General features: G+C 46.9%; 2 long non-coding RNA genes across 2 annotated transcripts in view; both read left to right on the top strand.

The window, feature by feature from the left end:
* Positions 1 to 17,718, top strand: part of LOC122639362 — a 35,078-nt gene that overhangs the window by 5,669 nt on the left and 11,691 nt on the right. The gene's annotated exons all lie outside the window — the stretch shown is intronic.
* LOC122639363 lies at positions 199 to 17,367 on the top strand. The gene is made up of 3 exons (XR_006329505.1): positions 199 to 273; positions 9,516 to 9,521; positions 17,357 to 17,367. It is a non-coding gene; the product is annotated as an uncharacterized LOC122639363 (long non-coding RNA).

The following is a 17,718-nucleotide window of genomic DNA, read 5'->3' as shown; positions in this document are numbered from 1 at the left end:
TCACTCTTTTGCTCATTCCGGGAGTTTGAAGTAGTAAAAGAGTTATGTTACTTAATATCAAGGCAAGGCCATGCTTGTACTAAGGGAAGCAGTATAGTTTATCCAAGGTAGTTTCTCTGTGCTTTTTTATTTTTCTTAATTTCAATGTTCTTGCTCAAGCTTTCATGGTGGTATGTTGGCCTATGTCTGGAAATCAGATGATTAGGTTGTTCATCTTAATCTTGAAGGACTATTGGTGCATGTGAGTTTGGTCGATGAGAATATTTCTAGTTTGTTCATCTTAATCTTGAAGGACTATTGTTGGGGAGGATACTATTACTATGCCAGTTTGGAAGGATAAGGATACTATTACTATGCAAGTGGTTTTTTAGGATGCTTGAAATGTATTTATGTTTTATGTTTGTTGGCTTCCAATTTATCAAAGGACAAGCATCATAAGTCAATACTTGGAAGTTGGGGCAGAAATGATAAAATTCCAAGAAGTTGGAGGGGAAAAAAAACCCAAGTTATTTGCTGTATCTGTCACGTTATGGTTTAGCTTCTATTGTGGAACCTTTGTAAAAGCTTGGAGATATGATGCTTCTTTGCTTAAGCTTTGATGGGAACAAAAATTCTTCCTCTTATATTATTAATTGGTATTGAGCATAAATTGGAAAGATCTATGATGGATACTGGAAAGATAAATTTTCGAAATTTGTGGTTCTATCCAAAATTTGACCCCTTTGGTTCCTGCTTTTTACTTTTTCATGAGCTTTATCTTTGGTGGTTGACAGCTCAATGAAGACAAAAGGACTTGAAGAGAGCTACAACAGTAGAGCAAAGAAATTGTAGAAAGAAAACTAGACTGTCCCAATCAAACCAAAAATTGAAGATCCTGAACTAGCCAGGTTTAGGACCCTTTGACTGAAAAGAAAATGTAATGAATCGCACCTTGAATATTTTAGCATTTTGTTCTCTCCAACGATTCCATTGAAGTAACTACAATTAGTATCTTTTCGTTGCAACTAAAGCATTTATTTATCAAAAAAGAAAAACAATTGCTAGTTCTGGGGCATTATCTAAGATAAACCAAAATAGTTAAAGGAATGGAGCCCCATTCTAACTTTCTTCTCTATTCATTTTCATCCTACTGAGAGTTGAGAACCAAAATTCAAATTCATCAAAATCTTCTTCCTCTCCGTTCTCTTCCACTGACTGGCTGAAAATCACTAGCATCTTCCTCAACTTTAGCAGGACCAACAGGTCTTCCAAGGTAATCTGTTCTCATATCCTCCTATGTAAGTAACATAACATAATGTCAGAAAACAAGACAGCTAGAACACGAGATCAGGAATGCAACATAAGAAAAGTATGCACATTAAGAGGTGACAAAAAAAAAGAGAGAATGAAAAAAATTCCAAGCAAATCATCAGACTCCAAAAAGAAAACAAAATACATATATGTTAATATGGATGGATCGCATATGCCAAAAGAGAGCCCTATCTGGGCAGTGGTGTAGTTACTAATAAACCAGCAAATTAAACAGGGTAGCACACACAACCAAAAAAACCTATAAAATCCCAACCTATAAATAAAAAAAATTAAGATTACCCACATGTATTTGAAATAACCCACGCCGCAATTGGAATGGGAAAAAAATGTGCTTGAGGTATAGATAGTGGAAATCACATGCAAGGGATGCAGAGGAGATATATGAAGCTTCTTGGTTTCAGCTGTGATTGATCCTATGTAGTGTTCATTGTTGCCCATCTAGAAAATGCTTCCTCTAGTAGTCCATTAAATTATTTCCTAGCCTATAGTCCATTAAATTATTTACTGTCAAGCTATCAGCAGCAGTGGTGTAGTTAGTTAATTGCCTTCATTAAAAAAAAAAAAAAACTAGAAGAAAACCTGATTTCTTCTTCTCTAAATCAAATAAATATGTATAAAATGGGCCCTATTTCAAATCAAATGAAAGATGTTAACCAAATCAAAACCCAGAAAAAATTCAATACATTGACATGAACATCCAACAGCACAACATTGTCTAGGAAATACCACTCTTGGCTAGATCATCAACCACATCATTTCCAAATCTTGGTCCAAGGGAATGAGATGTTCATCAGGGAAGCCAAGCCCAAAACTCTATGAGATAGAGAATCTTCCAGCTCCTAGGGAGGTTAGCTCATAAATTGATTAACAAGTTTAGTAGTTAAACTCAACACATGAATATACTAAGTTTTCTTTTGATGCAAAGGGTTATATTATCTTTTCTTTGGAGAAGGAGGAGGATGAAGAGTCCTCCCAAAATAGAGAAGCCTAGTATAATTATATGTTCTGCTGTAGATTCAGAATCATGGAAAAGCATGTATTTGAGAAGGTAGAAGATAAGAATTAAAGAAATAAGAAGGCATTACAGAAAACCACTTGTACTACTCATTGAACATTGTTTTAACCTGTCATTTGAGAAATTCTTCCTGATATGCAAATAAAATGCTAGTATCCAACTTTAACCTAACAGTCACTCATCTAGCAATTGAGATCAGAATATCAATTCAAGAGCTATTACTAACCCCAAAAGTGCAAACTTTCTCTATTCTGAAATATGGTTGTTTTCATCACATGTCCCAAGTTGTTGGTCTAAGCAGGCAACCCAATATTTTGGATAACTTCTGAAATCTCTCAAATTCCAAGCCTCTCTGGTCATGCTCAAAACTACCCTGGCAATCTATGCAGCATCAGCTTGCCAGCTTTAGTATGAGAATAATAGAAGGCCTTAAACTGCATAAACAAAGAGGATTTCATTTTCTTTTCCAATATCTAGGTGAATTAATCCAAGAACCTTCAATTGATATGAAAACTGGGACACAGTTCAGGTTTCACAGTCCAACAACCTTCAATTAAATTATTTCCTAGCCTATAGTCCATCATTCATGAACATATCAGCCTGAATTTACAAATAAAGGAGGTCATGTGTTCATCCACTTGTGCCCAGTAATAATAGGGAAGAAAGACGACCGATGTTTTATAAGTTCAAACAATTTAAGTGACACAAATGGCTACACTGGGAAGTAGTTTTCTTATAGATGTGAGAGAAGAAGCTTCACAAGGAAATAAGGGTTTAGTTTCTTTGCAGAAGCGACTTCTTAAAGATATCTTGGACAGGGACGAAGACATAAGCAATTCTTCTCAAGGATCATAATTGTTAGAAAAGAAACTTTATAGAGAAAAAATTCTTCTTATTCTCGATGACATGGACAATTATAAACAACTTGATGCATTAGCTGGAGGAATAAATTGGTTTGGTCAAGGAAGCAGGGTCATCATAACAACTAGAGATGACCATTGTTTGAAGATGCCCAATTTAAGATTTCTCAAAGTTGACAAGAAAATCATCACGGGGGATTTATTGCACCTTCCTTCTAAATTAAGATGGTTCAGTTGGCAGTTTGCCCATTTGGAAATTCTATCAGCCAATTTTTATCATGAGGAACGAGTTCATCTTGACTTATCTTGGAGTAAGATCAACAAAGAATGGAATGATAGACCTGAAAATAATATAAAGGTATATATAGTATGATTGTAATTTTTTTTATTTCACTTAATTGGTTTAATTATTATTAAAAAATTTTAAAATTTGTTAAGACTTAATTATATTATTTCTTTGTTTGACAGCAGTTTAAAAAATTGAAGGTTCTTATTCTCGTGGGCTCTCATGAACTCTCAGACTCTACCGACTTCTTCTCATGGTTTCCGTGTTTACAAAGATTGGATCTGACGGACTGTGAAAATCTTTTGAAATTCCTAGAGTCCATTTGTAATCTAAAACATTTGGTTTAGCTTTCGGTACGTCGGACAAGTATTAAAGAAGTGCCTGATGGTCTAGGGCAGTTAGAGAAGCTTGAGAAACTGGATGTTTCATATTGCAGTAATCTAGTGAGGCTACCAACATCAATGGGTAGAATGAGAAGTTTGACTTACTTTGATATGACATATTGTTATGTGTGGAAACCTTCGATGCTTGGTTCGCCCACGGATGAGCCTGCAAAGACCAAGTGATGAGCACAAGAGAGCCGGTGTGGCTCCGGCCTAGGACTCTCCGATGCTAAAGTTAGATCACCAGTGCAATTGCGTAACAGCTAGTAAAAAGTGAGATCAGGAATGGTGCTCCATACCTGGGTATTTATAGAGTGAGGATGAGATGAGGCGGTTGGGAGAGTCCTAGTATGGTAGGAGTCCTTTTGGAAGGCTCTCTCGCGTAGAGCGGAGTGGAGAGCTATTTTCCGGGTCGGGCTCTTATTAAGGTAAGAGTCCATGTAAAGTATGATTTCGTATTGCGCCGGGATCGTGGCTCAATCCTTATCCCATGATTCCCGGGATATGCTGATGTGGCCCCGTGATCCCTGGTGGGATGTTATGATAGCTTCTGTGGAGGAGGGCTCGGCCTGGGAGGTCGGCCTCAGAGCTCAACTTAGGAGCTCGGCATCGGCCTATATGACCTGAGGGTCATCACTAGTTGTGTGAGCTTGGCCAAGCTATGGTGCTCCAATCAAGACCGACCTGAGTAGGCTCGGACCATGGGGTCGGCAGGCTTGCTACTCACCCACGATGGGGGATCTCTGGGTTGGTACTGGTCTATCGTGCCGTGCGACCAGAGATCGGCCGAAGAGCTCAGCCCACTGGGTCTGCCTTGTCCGACCCGTAAGAGTTTGGCTCAGCGTCCGATTGACTTGGATGTGTCCGACGAGCTCAGCCAAGCAGTAAGGTTCGTCGAAGATCAGATCTACCCGGTCTTCTGCCGAGCTCGGTTCGGCCATATGGCAGCTTCTGATTGGTGGGGTGTTTTATGCCTTATCACAGGCCCCCCACTCATCAGGGATCGACTCCGCATTGATGAGTGAAGTTTCCTGGTCTGCTCATCTGAAACACTCTTGCAGCCGAGCCGAGCTCATTTTATCGGGGATTTGACATCGTACGGTCTGATAGTTGGGCGTCAGTGCCACGTCAGCAGAGTCATTATGGCAGGCTCAGGAATTCGAATCGTTCTTTGATTTGGACCATTGAATCGTGCTGAGCTCTCCTTGGCTGTTGGATCAGTTCAGCCCCAGAGTTATAAATAGGTGACTCCTCCCTGTTCATTCTTCACTATTCCAAGTTATTGACTTCTCGGCAAGCTCGAATTTCTTAGCTCTGCAGCGCTCGATGCTGTCTGGTTCATGATCAGCTCGGCTTTTGCTTTGCTCATGTTTAGCTAGTCTTCAGCTCTTCTTCAACTAGTAAGTCCTCTCCGCCCAGTATGTCAATTGGTAGTAGTCACATGGGTGAGTTGCTCGTCGGGGAGGCAGAGGGCCCGAGTCTGAGCCGAGAGCTCCCCGCTCGTTCTCCCATAGTAGACTTGTTGGGTTCGACTTCGAACGAGCCCTATGTAGTGGAGCCTCTTCAAGCCGAGGTTGTCGAGCCTCCATTGCCAATGGAGTCCGACCTCACAGCCCAACCAATTGTCGGGGACCGAGCCGAGAGCTCTGGATCATCCTCGTTCGATGATGAGGAGTCAAGTGAGGGCGATTCTTCAGAAGTGGGGGTCGGTTCGGTCAGCTCGTCCGCTAACGCCCCTAAGCTCGAAGAAGGGAGTGTTGGCACCGTTTCGAGCACGATCATGGATGTCGGCCTCAACTATCTCAGGACGACCTATACCATCCCCGATGACATCCAGCTCCGAGCTCCTAACCCAGGGGAGATGGCCTATTAATTAGCCCGGCGAGGTGGCTTTGTACGAGCTGCCTTTCAAGTACGCATTCAGGCTCCCCGTCCTCTGCTTGGTAGACCAGATCTTGGACCACTTCCACCTGTCCCCAGGTCAGCTGGTGCCGAACTCTTGGCTGGCTGTGTACGGCTTCTACGCCCTATTTTACGAGATGGGCCGAGGTGTAAGCGTGGCGCTTTTCTCTTGGCTCTTTTTCTTGAAGAAGTTTCCCGAGAAGGGGTGGTACTATTTTAGCCGTCGATCTGGGAAGAGTGCGGCCCTGGGCGGCCACAAGTTGTTGGTCGGTACGCCGAGCTTCAATAAGCATTGGAAACCTCGCTTTTTCTTTTCTTCCATTCCAAATAGCCCTCTCCGAGCCGAGTGGAAGGAGATCAACTTGAACTACGTCAATAGGGTACTGCCCCTGATCGAGAATGAGCTGACCTCGCTCGACTTGATCCCCCAACGTCCACCCCTCGATGTCCTCCAGTTTCAGGACGAGGGGTTCCTTCAAAGGTGGCATATGACCCCTGGTAGGAGTCTGAGCCGGGCCTGTTTCTGCTGCTCGAGCTGACCCCTTTACTTAGTCTTCTTTTCTTTTTTGGTTTGTTGCTGATGTTTTATTTTTCTTGCAGTGGTCGGCCATATTCCTCCAATGGATACAGCTCGGCTAAGGGCCGAGACCATTGTGGACCGGAGGAAGAAAAATGTCGAGAAGAAGTCCCGGGGCAAGTCTTCCAAGGCCCCCAAGGGCAAGGCCGTGTTGCCGAGCCCGCTAGACGCCATTGTCGGCCTTGAGGCTGAGAAGAGTACGGACCCTACGGGGTCGCCAAGGAAAGGAAAGGGCCGAAAAGGTGAGAGGAGCCCGCCGAGAGATACCAAGGGTCAGAAGCTCTCAGTCAATCTGATGAGTGGTGGCCTTCCGCCCGTAGCCTCACCCCCTAACATCTCCCGATATGTCTTGGGGAGGGGCCTTGGCCAGCAACGTTCCGGTGAGGCCGACCTGGCGCCTCTTCCCAGGGGACTCCACATTGACGTCGGTCGTGCATGCCAAGGAATGGTTGGATGCAGGTCGGCTACCGACTGACAGGGAGAAGCTCGAGGAGCTGTCTGACCCCGAGCTCCTCTCCACCCTATTTCAGGACTTTAATATGGTAAGTTTCCTGTTCGGCTCTTGTGATTAGATCCGACCTGTGTAACCCGACCTAGCTTTTGTTCTAATGCTTTCTTTCAGGGCTTCGCCAAGGCAGTGGAGACCATGCTTCGTTTTGAGCGGCTCTTGACCGAGAACCACTCCCTGGGCGTCCAGTGTAAAAAGGCTTACCAGGATGCTCAGGATGCCATTCAGAGGCGTCGGGAGACTCAAGAGAAGCTTACTGCCGTTGAGGGTGAGGTGAAGAGCTCTAGGGCCGAGGTGACCAGGCAGAAGGAGAAGGTCAAGGCTCTGCAGGCTCAGCTCTACAAGGTGAGGGAGAAGGCCAAAGAGGACCTAGCCCTGGCTTGGGACGAGGTGATCAGCGACTACCTCCAATTGAAGGAGTACACTGACGTGTGCCATGAGATCAAGAAGCCTCCTTATGCCGAGGGTTTTGAGGCAGGTCGGGCTGATCTCTTGGCCGAGATCAAGGCAGCCTATCTCAATCTCAGTCTCTCACATTGTGACGACGATGTGACTACTATTGCTGAGGAGTTGGGAGATGAGGAGGGAGCCGAGGTCACACAGGCTCTGCCAATTGAGGACCCTATGTAGGCCGACCCCCTCGCCCTCGACGCTGAGCCCCAAGACCTTCTTGCCGAGCATACCACCATGGATGTCGTCGAGGTCTCCTCCAAGTCTACTGTCGAGGAGATTGAGATGTAATTATTATTATTTTTTTTTTTACGGGCCGAACTGCCCACCTTGTAACCATGCCGAGCACTCGGCTTATACTGAATGAAAATCTCTTTTTCTCAAAATTTGTCCAAGTATTTTAGCTCGATAATTTTAGCCTGCTTTTCCTTGTGTATGTTGTTCCACTTGGTGTTGTGGCCGAGCTGACGACTAGTTCCGTTAGTCGAGCTTAAGGACTTGGCTGTTTTTTAACCGTGCTTTACTAGGTCGTCGGTTTGGCCATGCCATGTCCGAGGTCAGGATGACTTTTGCCTTGGTTAATTACTTTGTTGTTCTAAGCGGTCAGATCAGACCGGCTATCATATAAGCGGCTGCGTGGCCGAGCAGCCTTCCTGGCTGAGCGTAATACCTTAGCTTAGTTTTAGACCATCTTCAGCTTGGCCATGGGGAGAGTTTGCTCTTGTTGGTTCAGACGTCGGCCAGTCTTTGTGGGCTGGTCTTAAGACTTGGTTGCCGACCTATGAGGGTCGGTCTTTAAGGTCGGCCAGGTCTATGAGGACCGGTTTTATGACTTGGTTGCCGACCTATGAGGGTCGGTCTTTGAGGTCGGCCAGGTCTATAAAGACCGATCTTACTACTTGGTTGCCGACCTATGAGGGTCGGTCTTTGAGGTCGGTCAGGTCTATGAGGACCGATCTTATGACTTGGTTGCCAACCTATGAGGGTCAATCTTTGGTCCGCCCGATGTGTTGCAAGTACGCTAAGTAAGTGGAGAAAAGACTTTATTTCATTGAATCAAGAATGTCGAGGACCGAAGCCGAATACATAAATGCTTGTCATGAGCTGTGCCGAGCAGAATACTTAAGAAAATTATTGAAAAATTTTCTTCAAATTTTTTGAGTTCCAAGGTCTCGGTATCTTCTTACCGCCCGGAGTCTGCAAGCGATACGTCCCTGGGCGAATTTGCTTGAAGACTATGTACGGGCCTTCCCAATTTGGTGCTAACTTTCCTTGCTGCCTTGGCTGGGATGCACTGAGTTTCCTGAGGATGAGGTCCCCTTGATGGAAGTGCCGCTCTTTTACTCTTGAGTCATAGTACTTTGCCGTTCTCTGTTGGTATGCCGTCTTTCGGAGTAGGGCATTTTCTCAAACTTTGTCGAGGAAGTCAAGGTTGGCTCTCAGCCCATCTTCATAGGTCTTCTCATCAAAGTTGAGCACTCGGTATGACAATACCATAACTTCGACCTAAGCGAGGGCTTCGGTCCCATAAGCGAGGCGAAAAGGGCTCTCCCTGGTTGGTGTCCTTATCGTCGTCCTATATGCCCATAGGACACTTGGGAACTCTTCCACCCATCTTCCTTTGGCCTCATCTAACCTTCTCTTAATGCCGACGAGTAATGTTCAGTTGGACACTTCTACTTGTCCATTTGCTTGTGGATGAACTACTGAGATGGGTCAGAAGTCAATGTTGAAGTGTTCGCAGAACTCTCGGAAGGCCGGGTTGTTGAACTATGTGCCATTATCTGTGATGAGCACTTTTGGTAGTCCGAATCGGTAGATGACCTTATCTCGAAAGAACTTCTCCATGTTCTTCTCGGTGATGGTTGCCAGGGGCTCGGCTTCGACCCACTTAGTGAAGTAATCGATCGCCACCACCACGTACTTCCTATTTCCCGATGCCGGGCCAAAATCTCCAAGAATATCCATCCCCCACATAGCGAAAGGGATTGGGCTCAGCATTGAGGTCATCTTTGTTGCTGGTCGGCTCAGAATTGGTGCAAATAGCTGGCACTTCTCGCACGTCTTCACATACCTCATGGCCTCTTCTTGCATTCTTGGCTAATAGAATCCTTACCGAAGTATCTTGTATGCCAGAGCTCGGCCACCCATGTGACTCCCGCATATTCCCTCATGTACTTCGGCCAAGGCGTACTCGGCTCCCTTCGGTCCAAGGCATCGAAGAAAGAGGTGTCGAGATTGCTCTTTTGTAGAGCACTCCATTGATCATGGTGTACTTGGCAGCTCAGATCTTGACCTTTCTTGCTTCGTCTTGGTTCTTCGGGAGCTGGTCATTCTCTAAGTAGTTGGTCCATCCTCTTCAATGTGCTTTACGCTTTCTTCTTGCAAGGATGGTTTCTCTAAGATCTCTATATACACTGATCAGCTCAGATATTGAAGGTCGGCCTAGGCCAACTTTGACAGGGAGTCAGCCGTGGCATTCTCTTTTCTTGATATTCGGGTCATCTCAAAGTGTTCGAGTTCGGATATCAGATCACGTGCTCGGCTCAGGTAAGCTATCATCCTTTCGTCTTTCGCCTCATATTCTTCGTTGACCTGGTTGACCACGAGTTGGGAGTCTCCTCGCACCTTCAACCGCTTAACGCACATTGTCTTGTTGAGTCGAAGTCCGACCAGGAGGGCTTCGTACTCGGCCTCATTGTTCGAGGCGGGGAACTTGAACTTTAGGGCATATTGAATCTGAAACCCCTAGGGGCTCACAAGGATCAGGCCAGCTCCGCTTCCTTTGGAGTTGCTCGAGCCATCGACATTCATGGTCTAGGTCGGGTCGGCCTTAACCCTAGCCTCTTCTGCTGTCTTCTCTTCCCCGACTTCGAGGTCGGGCCCTGTGCACTCGGTGATGAAGTCGGTAAGGGCTTATCCTTTTATCGCTATCCTTGGACTATATCTTATATCGTACTCACTCAGCTCGACCGCCCAGGTGACCAGCCGACCCAAAATGTTGGGCTTGTGTAATATTTTCTTGAGTGGCTTGTCGGTCAATACAGCGATCGGATGAGCTTGAAAGTACGGCCTTAGCTTTCTTGCGGCTGTGACAAGAGCGAATGCTACTTTCTCGAACCTAGAGTATATCGTCTCATCGTCGACAAGAACATGGTTGATGTAGTATATAGGCTTCTGAGGTCAGCCTTCTTCCCTAACCAACACCGCGCTGACCTCCACCGGGGTGGCGGCTAAGTAAACTTGAAGCTCCTCTTTTGGCTCGGGTCGGCTGAGAAGGGGCGGGGTCTCCAAGTATTTTTTAGTTCTTCAAAAGCTTGTTGGCATTCGTCCGACCAGACAAAGTCCTTCGAGCTCCAGATGTTTTTGAGGGCCTTAAAAAATGCCCGACACTTGTCGCCCGACCTCGACATGAATCGTGCCAACACCGCCACTCGCCCGTTTAGCCTTTGTACCTCTCGGATCGTCCTCGAAGGGCTCATCTCTTGGATGGCCTTGATTTTTGCGAGGAACTTTCTTGAGGTCACGTCGAATGCACACTTGGCGGGGTTCAGCTTCATTTGGTTCTTCCTCAATACGCCAAAGGCTTCTTCCAGGTCGGCCAAGTGGTGGTCGGCCTTCAAGCTCTTCACTAACATGTCGTCCACGTAGACTTCCATGTTTCTTCCGATCTACTCGTGGAAGATATAGTTCACAAGCCGCTGGTATGTCGTTCCGGCATTTTTCAATCCGATTGGCATGACCTTGTAGCAAAAATTTTCTTGGTCAGTTCGGAATGCCATGTATGGCTCATCCTCCTTGTGCATCATGATTTGGTTGTAGCCGGAATATGCGTCTATGAAGCTCAGCATCTCATGGCCTGCCATGGCGTCGATCAAGAGGTCGATCCGAGGTAGCGGATACTCATCTTTTGGACAAGCCTTATTGAGGTCGGTGTAGTCGACACACATTCTCCATTTCCCGTTCGGCTTGGGGACCATGACGACGTTAGCCAATCTGGTCGGTAATTTTTCTTCTCGGATGAACCATGATCGGCGGAGCTTCTCCACCTCTTCTTTGATCGTGGCTTGTCGATTAAGGGCAAAGTTCCTTCTCTTCTACTGGATCGGCTTTTGGCTTGGATCCATGTAGAGTCGGTGCTCAGCTATATGCCTTGGTATGCCCGACATGTTGGCAGTCGACCAGGCGAAGACATCGGCGTTCGCCTTTAAGAAACTTCCGAGCTGATTCCTTTGATCCTCGTCCACCAATGATCCGAGCTGGACCACCTTTGCTAGGTCTTGATCGTTGAGGGGGAATGGGGTCAGGTCTTCCATGGGTCATCCTCTCCTTTCGATGAGCTCATCTCGCTGATCCTCAGGGAGGTGCTTGACGCACATTGCCATTCCTCGGATATTGCCCTTGTTTTGTTTGACAAAAGTAGCATAGCACTCCCATGCCTTCTTCTGGTCACCTCGGACTTCGTCGATACCGTTCTCGGTAGGGAACTTCATCTTTAAGTGCGTCGGTGAGATGATGGCTTGGAGAGCGGTCAATGATGGGCGGCCGAGTATGGCATTGAAAGCCACTACCGACCGTACTACCATGAATTTGACCTGGATCGTCGCCTGGCATGGAGCTTGTTCGATCGTGACCAGTAGGTCGATTGAGCCCTTGATTGTAGCGGCAGCTCCCGAGAACCCGTGAAGTAAGGTGCCCTCCGGTTTGAGCGCTTTGTCGCCGAAGCCAAATTATCGGTACACGTCTAGTGACATAAGGTCCACGGATGCGCCGGTATCGACCAATACTCGATGGATGGGTCTCTTCACGATTTCTACCTGTACTACTAAAGCGTCGTCATGAGGCAAACTTATACCTTCGAGGTCGGCCTCGGTGAAGGAGATCGTCACCGCTGGCTTGAGCTTCTTGGTGGGCATCTCGGCAACTCCGATGAACCGCGCGTTTGCCTTAGCCTTTCTAGTAGACTCTTGTCCGGGCCCTCCGAGGATAGTGTATATGAGAGCTCCCTTGTCACTGCTCGGCCCGGATCAGTCCTCTTTCTTCTCAACTCGAGCTTTATCTTCGTCTCGCTCGGCTCATCTATTTTTGGGCCTTGGCTCGACTCTTCTTTGATCGCGATCACAGGTCGCTGACCCCCATGTTCTTCTCAGCCACCCTTGACATATCGCTTCAAGTGCCCCATTTTTATCAGCTCTTCGATTTCTCTTTTCAGCTGATAGCAATCCTCGGTGTCAGAACCAGTGTCCTTGTGGAATTGACAACCCTTGTTGGGATTCCTAGATGACCCAGCTTGCATCGGTCGGGGTCGGCAGATGTACCCGTCGTCCTATATTTACATCAAAATCTCCTTACGCGAGGTATTCAGTGGGGTGTAATCGAGGCTTCGAGCTCAGTCTGGTCTCTTGGCTTGGTGATCTGTCTTGGGCCACTTGTCCTCCTTGCGGTCATCGATCGTCAATCTTTTCTTATCGGCTCGGCCTTCGTTTCCTTCCGGGCTTGGAGCACCTCGGCCATATTTGTAAATTCATTACACCTCTCTAAGAGCTCGGCCAGGTTTCTGGTTGGCTTTCGGGCCAAGTCCTTGATGAGGTCCATGTCGGCGAACCCGTTGCTCATTGCAGTATGGGCCGTGGCCTCATCCAAATCCTTGATGTCTAAGGATTCCTTGTTGAAGCGGGAGACGAATGCTCGGATTGACTCGTCAGACCTTTGCTTCACGCTGAGGAAGTTGACCGTCGTCTTCTTGTGTTTCATACTACTCTGGAAGCACGTGACGAAGGCTCGACAGAGCTGAGCGAAGCTTGTTATGGAGTTTGGCGGCAACCAGGAGAACCATGAAGTCGTCGTGCGCTTGAGGGATGCAGGGAAAGCCCAACAAGAAACAATCTTGGTTCCCCCGTACATGGTCATCATCGCATTAAAGTAGTTGATATGATCTGTCGGGTCGGTCGTCCCGTCATACCCATCGAAGGGAGGAGGTTTGAACCCGATCGACAGTGGCGCGGTCATGATCTCAGGAGGATAAGGGTGTCGCCCGACTAGAGAATAGGCATTCGGGGTCGCCTATTTTTTCAATCCCTTCACCTGCTCGGCTAAGTCTCGTAGCCGCCTTTCCAACTCGATTTCAGGTGCTCGGCCGCTCGGCTCATCCACCCTGTACAATTATTTTGTTCGCTCGGCCTAGGTCGGCTATTTTGCTCTTTAGTCCGAGGTCGGTATGCTCGGTCGTCCAGCTGTGGTCGGCCGTTCTGGTCGGCTCGGTCAGCACCATCCCTCCCTACTCTTCTTTCCATCGAAAAATTGGACCCACGGGGGCTCCTCTGTTGCTCTTCTCGGGGAGGCGGGCTTTGACGCCGGGGGCTATGGCAAGATCCTTCTCCTTGTCTCGTAACACGTCTCCCACTTGGCTCGTTCCCCTGCTCTCAGACTCCCCTCGGCTACCAGTCTTCTCCGAGCCATCCGAAAAATACCGACCTCCTTGCTACCGAGCCTGCTGGTTCGATTTCTTGCCCTATCCCCGGGCTTCGGTGATGCTCTTGTTCATCCTGTCGAGCGCCTCTGCTAAGGCACGGAGGAGGAGTCTTCTAATGAGACGGGTGTGATGACGCGGCCCAGCTAGGCTCGGCCCTACGTCGGCCACCATTCTGCTGCAAGTTTCTCTCTATGCGCATCGGGGCTGGAGGGGGAGCGACCAGTGGTTGGCCCATCAGCCCACCCCAGGCCATCTAGTTCATGAAAGTACGCAGCATCTCGTTGGTGTGGAGCATCTGCAGCTGCAAGTTCATAATTTGCCGATTATTTACCGGGGCTTCAGGGTCCAAATTTTTTGGTAAGGGTGGCGGCGCTGGTTGGCCCAGCCAGTTCAAGTTTGGCTCGACCTGTACCCGATCAGCCGCTGCTGTGTCTAGCACACTTCCACCATTCCCACCCTCTGGTGGGGGAATGGGATTGACCGCAGTGCCCGTGATGGGCTGCGCACCCCCTACCCGAGGGGGTCTTCCGGTCGCACCCTACTGCAAGGCTTCAGGGGGCGGTGATCGCCTCGCCTGCACAACGGGCTATAGCTCATCCCCATGGGAAGTCGAGCCATGCTACCCTGATCTCGTGTGCACCATTATTGTTGCTCTTGAAGTTGGTAGAAACGACGATGACTTGCTAATGTCGTTCCCACAGACGGCGCCAAATCTATTGCGTGTGGAAACCTCCAATGCTTGGTTCGCCCATGGATGAGCCTGCAAAGACCAAGTGATGAGCACAAGAGAGCCGGTGTGGCTCCGGCTTAGGACTCTCCGATGCTAAAGTTAGATCACTAGTGCAACCGCGTAACAGGTAGTAAAAAGTGAGATCAGGAATGGTGCTCCATACCTGGGTATTTATAGAGTGAGGATGAGATAAGGAGGTTGGGAGAGTCCTAGTATGGTAGGAGTCCTTCTTTTGGAAGGCTCTCTAGCGTAGAGCAAAGTGGAGAGCTATTTTCGGGGTCGGGCTCTTATTAAGGTAAGAGTCCATGTAAAGTATGATTTCGTATTGTGCCGGGATCGTGGTTCAATCCTTATCCCGTGATTCCCGGGATGTGCTGACGTGGCCCTGTGATCCCTAGTGGGACGTTATGGTAGCTTCTGTGGAGGTCGGCCTCAGAGCTCGGCTTAGGAGCTCGGCCCCGGCTTGTATGACCTGAGGGTCATCACTAGTTGTGTGAGCTTGGCCGCACTATGGTGCTCCAATCAAGACCGACCTGAGTAGGCTCGGACCGTGGGGTCGACGGGCTTGCTGCTTAGCCGCGATGGGGGATCTCTGGGTTGGTACTGGTCTGTCGTGCCGTGTGGCCAGAGATTGGCCGAAGAGCTTGGCCCACTGGGTCGGCCTCGTCCGACCCATACAAGTTCGGCTTAGCGTCTGGTTGACTTGGATGTGTCCGATGAGCTCGGCCAACCAATAAGGTTCGTCGAAGATCGGATCGGCCCAGTCTTCCGGCGAGCTCGGTTCCGCTATGTGGCAGCTTTTGATTGGTGGGGTGTTTTATGCCTTATCACATATACTATGATTGTAAAATTACCAGATGATTTTTCAAAAGCTCTCGAGCTTAGAGGTGTTAAGAATAGGCACGAGTGATCCATATGATGAGTCGTCAGACGACAGCAAGAGGAGGCGGCTTCCACCACTCCAAATCAGCAAGAGCAGTTTCCCTTGTCAACTTCAGGAGCTATATTTGAAAAGCTACATGAACCTTGAATCTCTCCCAGAGCTTCCCTCCACTTTAACTCGTTTGGAAGTTGAGGAGTGTGCTTCGCTACAGATAATTTCAGATCTTTCAGGTTTGGAATGTTTGGAGGAATTATTACTTATTAATTGCGAATCATTGGTAAGATTACCGGATTTGTCAAACCAGAAAAGACTGAGGAAATTAAGTCTGTGTGTTATAAACCTCGAGGAAATTCCCAGCCGCCTCGATGGAACAGAATCCTTGGAAGTGTTGGAATTGGAATTTTGCCCCAACTTAATAGAGTTACTGGATTTGTCAAATCTGAAAAGACTGAGGAAATTAAGCCTTCTGGGTGTTAAAAACCTCAAGGAAATTCACGGCTTCGAAGGAGCTGAATCTTTACAAGAGTTCAGTGCGGAGTGTTGCTACAAATTAACCAAGACAGCGAGGAAGTTATATGGGCAGGTACCGAATCCCCTTACTTTTATCTATCAATCTTAATTAATTAATTTCTCTCCACTGTACGTAACTTTTTTTTAATAAATGGGAGCTCCATCATTTTCTATATATGTACTAGCTAGCAGCAATAAGTAGTAGATCGAGGTAATTAAAGATATTGACACTGGGCAGGCACCGAATCCACATACTTTTAATTAGTTGCCTTAATTCCCTCCCTCTTTATTTATAATAATTTATATATATATACAGGGAAAACTTCTTGTTGATAATGTTGTCCAAGGTGGTCAGCAGGGAAGTAACTCCTCCTCAATTGTTGCTGCTGCTGATGATGATCAAGAAGAAGGGTCGTCAACAATTCTGTGTGTTGTTTTTGCATTGACATCTGGGAAACGGTTGGAACAAGGGATGCACTTTGAGGTTGAAGCTTATATCCGTCGGGGAGTAAGAAGGATTTGGTTTACACATTCGATTAGAATTGAGGACGACGACATTGAATTGATCACTAATAATTATAAGAAGAGAGACGACATAATCTACATCCACCATTTCAAAGGATTTGATTGGTTTGGGTTTTCGCTGAAAAGCAAAGACTCTATTAAGGAATTAAGTGTAGTGATATACGACTCCCTCCGAGGTTCTTATCGGAAAATAGGCCCTGCGAAATTCTGTAAGGTTTTGTTCGAAAACAAGGATTCAGAGAAACAAAAGCCTAACAAAGAATCCAGTGCTAAGTTGGTAGCAGATTTCTTTAGATGGTTCGTGTTGGCCAAACAACGGTCCAGGGATCAAACCATGGTTTCCTAGGGAGACCAAGATATTTATTCTTAGGATTTTGCACGCCCTGGGTTAGCCCATGGTGTCCCATGGGTGCCCCATTTTAATTTTTAGGGCTTCCCGTGGTCGCCCATGGGAACCCTGGTGCATCCCTATTAGGGTTTCTCCTTCCCTCATGTGTCCCATAAAATTTATTATCACAGTAGGGACGAAGAAACTCATCCCTAGTCCATCACATGGCAAGGGGGATCCATCCCTAACTCGAATGCGCAGTGGAAAAGGTCGATTCGAGTTTCTTTCGTATCCCATAAATATTAATAATCAATAAACTGAAGGAATTAATGAAGAACTGCTAACCTGGTGAGCCTTAAGTGTTGCTCCTCCAATAGACAGTGGTTCTTCCTCCAGCGAGCGCTCCAAGCAAACAGATCTGAACCTCCAATGGTGCTACCAAGGTTTTACACACCAGTCCCAGATGCCCTCAAACTCCTCAGCACAGATCTAGGGTTTCACAAACCCTAACTCTCAAACACAGGTGACAGAAGCAAGAAGAAGAAGAGAGATCACAAGAGGGAGAGAGAGAAACCAAAAACGCAAGAGAGATTGTCTGCTCCAAAAACGTGGAGAGCTTCCTCTTCTACGTTTTTTGGTCCCCTATTTATAATAATAGGGTTTAATTAAATCCTAAATAGATTTAATAGAGCCCTAGTGAGAGTCTGACTCTCTCTCTCTCAGTCTGGCAGTTTTGTTTAAACTCAAAGTGCTACACAGGTGAAGAAGCAGAATCTAATAGGGAAAGTATTAATTAGATTCTTTATTTAATTATTAATGGATAATTACAATTAGCACCAAATCCATTAGTTAAATAAAGAGCCAATTAAATTAGCAAATTCCAAATAACTCCCTATATGATAACGATTTATCATATACAACCCCCCCACTAATCAACACCATCAGTATGGAATCTAGGGCATGTACACATGTACTGCA

Source organism: Telopea speciosissima, chromosome 9 (assembly GCF_018873765.1).
Source record: "Telopea speciosissima isolate NSW1024214 ecotype Mountain lineage chromosome 9, Tspe_v1, whole genome shotgun sequence".
Lineage (NCBI taxonomy): Eukaryota > Viridiplantae > Streptophyta > Magnoliopsida > Proteales > Proteaceae > Telopea > Telopea speciosissima.
Note: the sequence above shows the minus strand (reverse complement) of the source record. Positions and strands in the feature narration are given on the sequence as shown.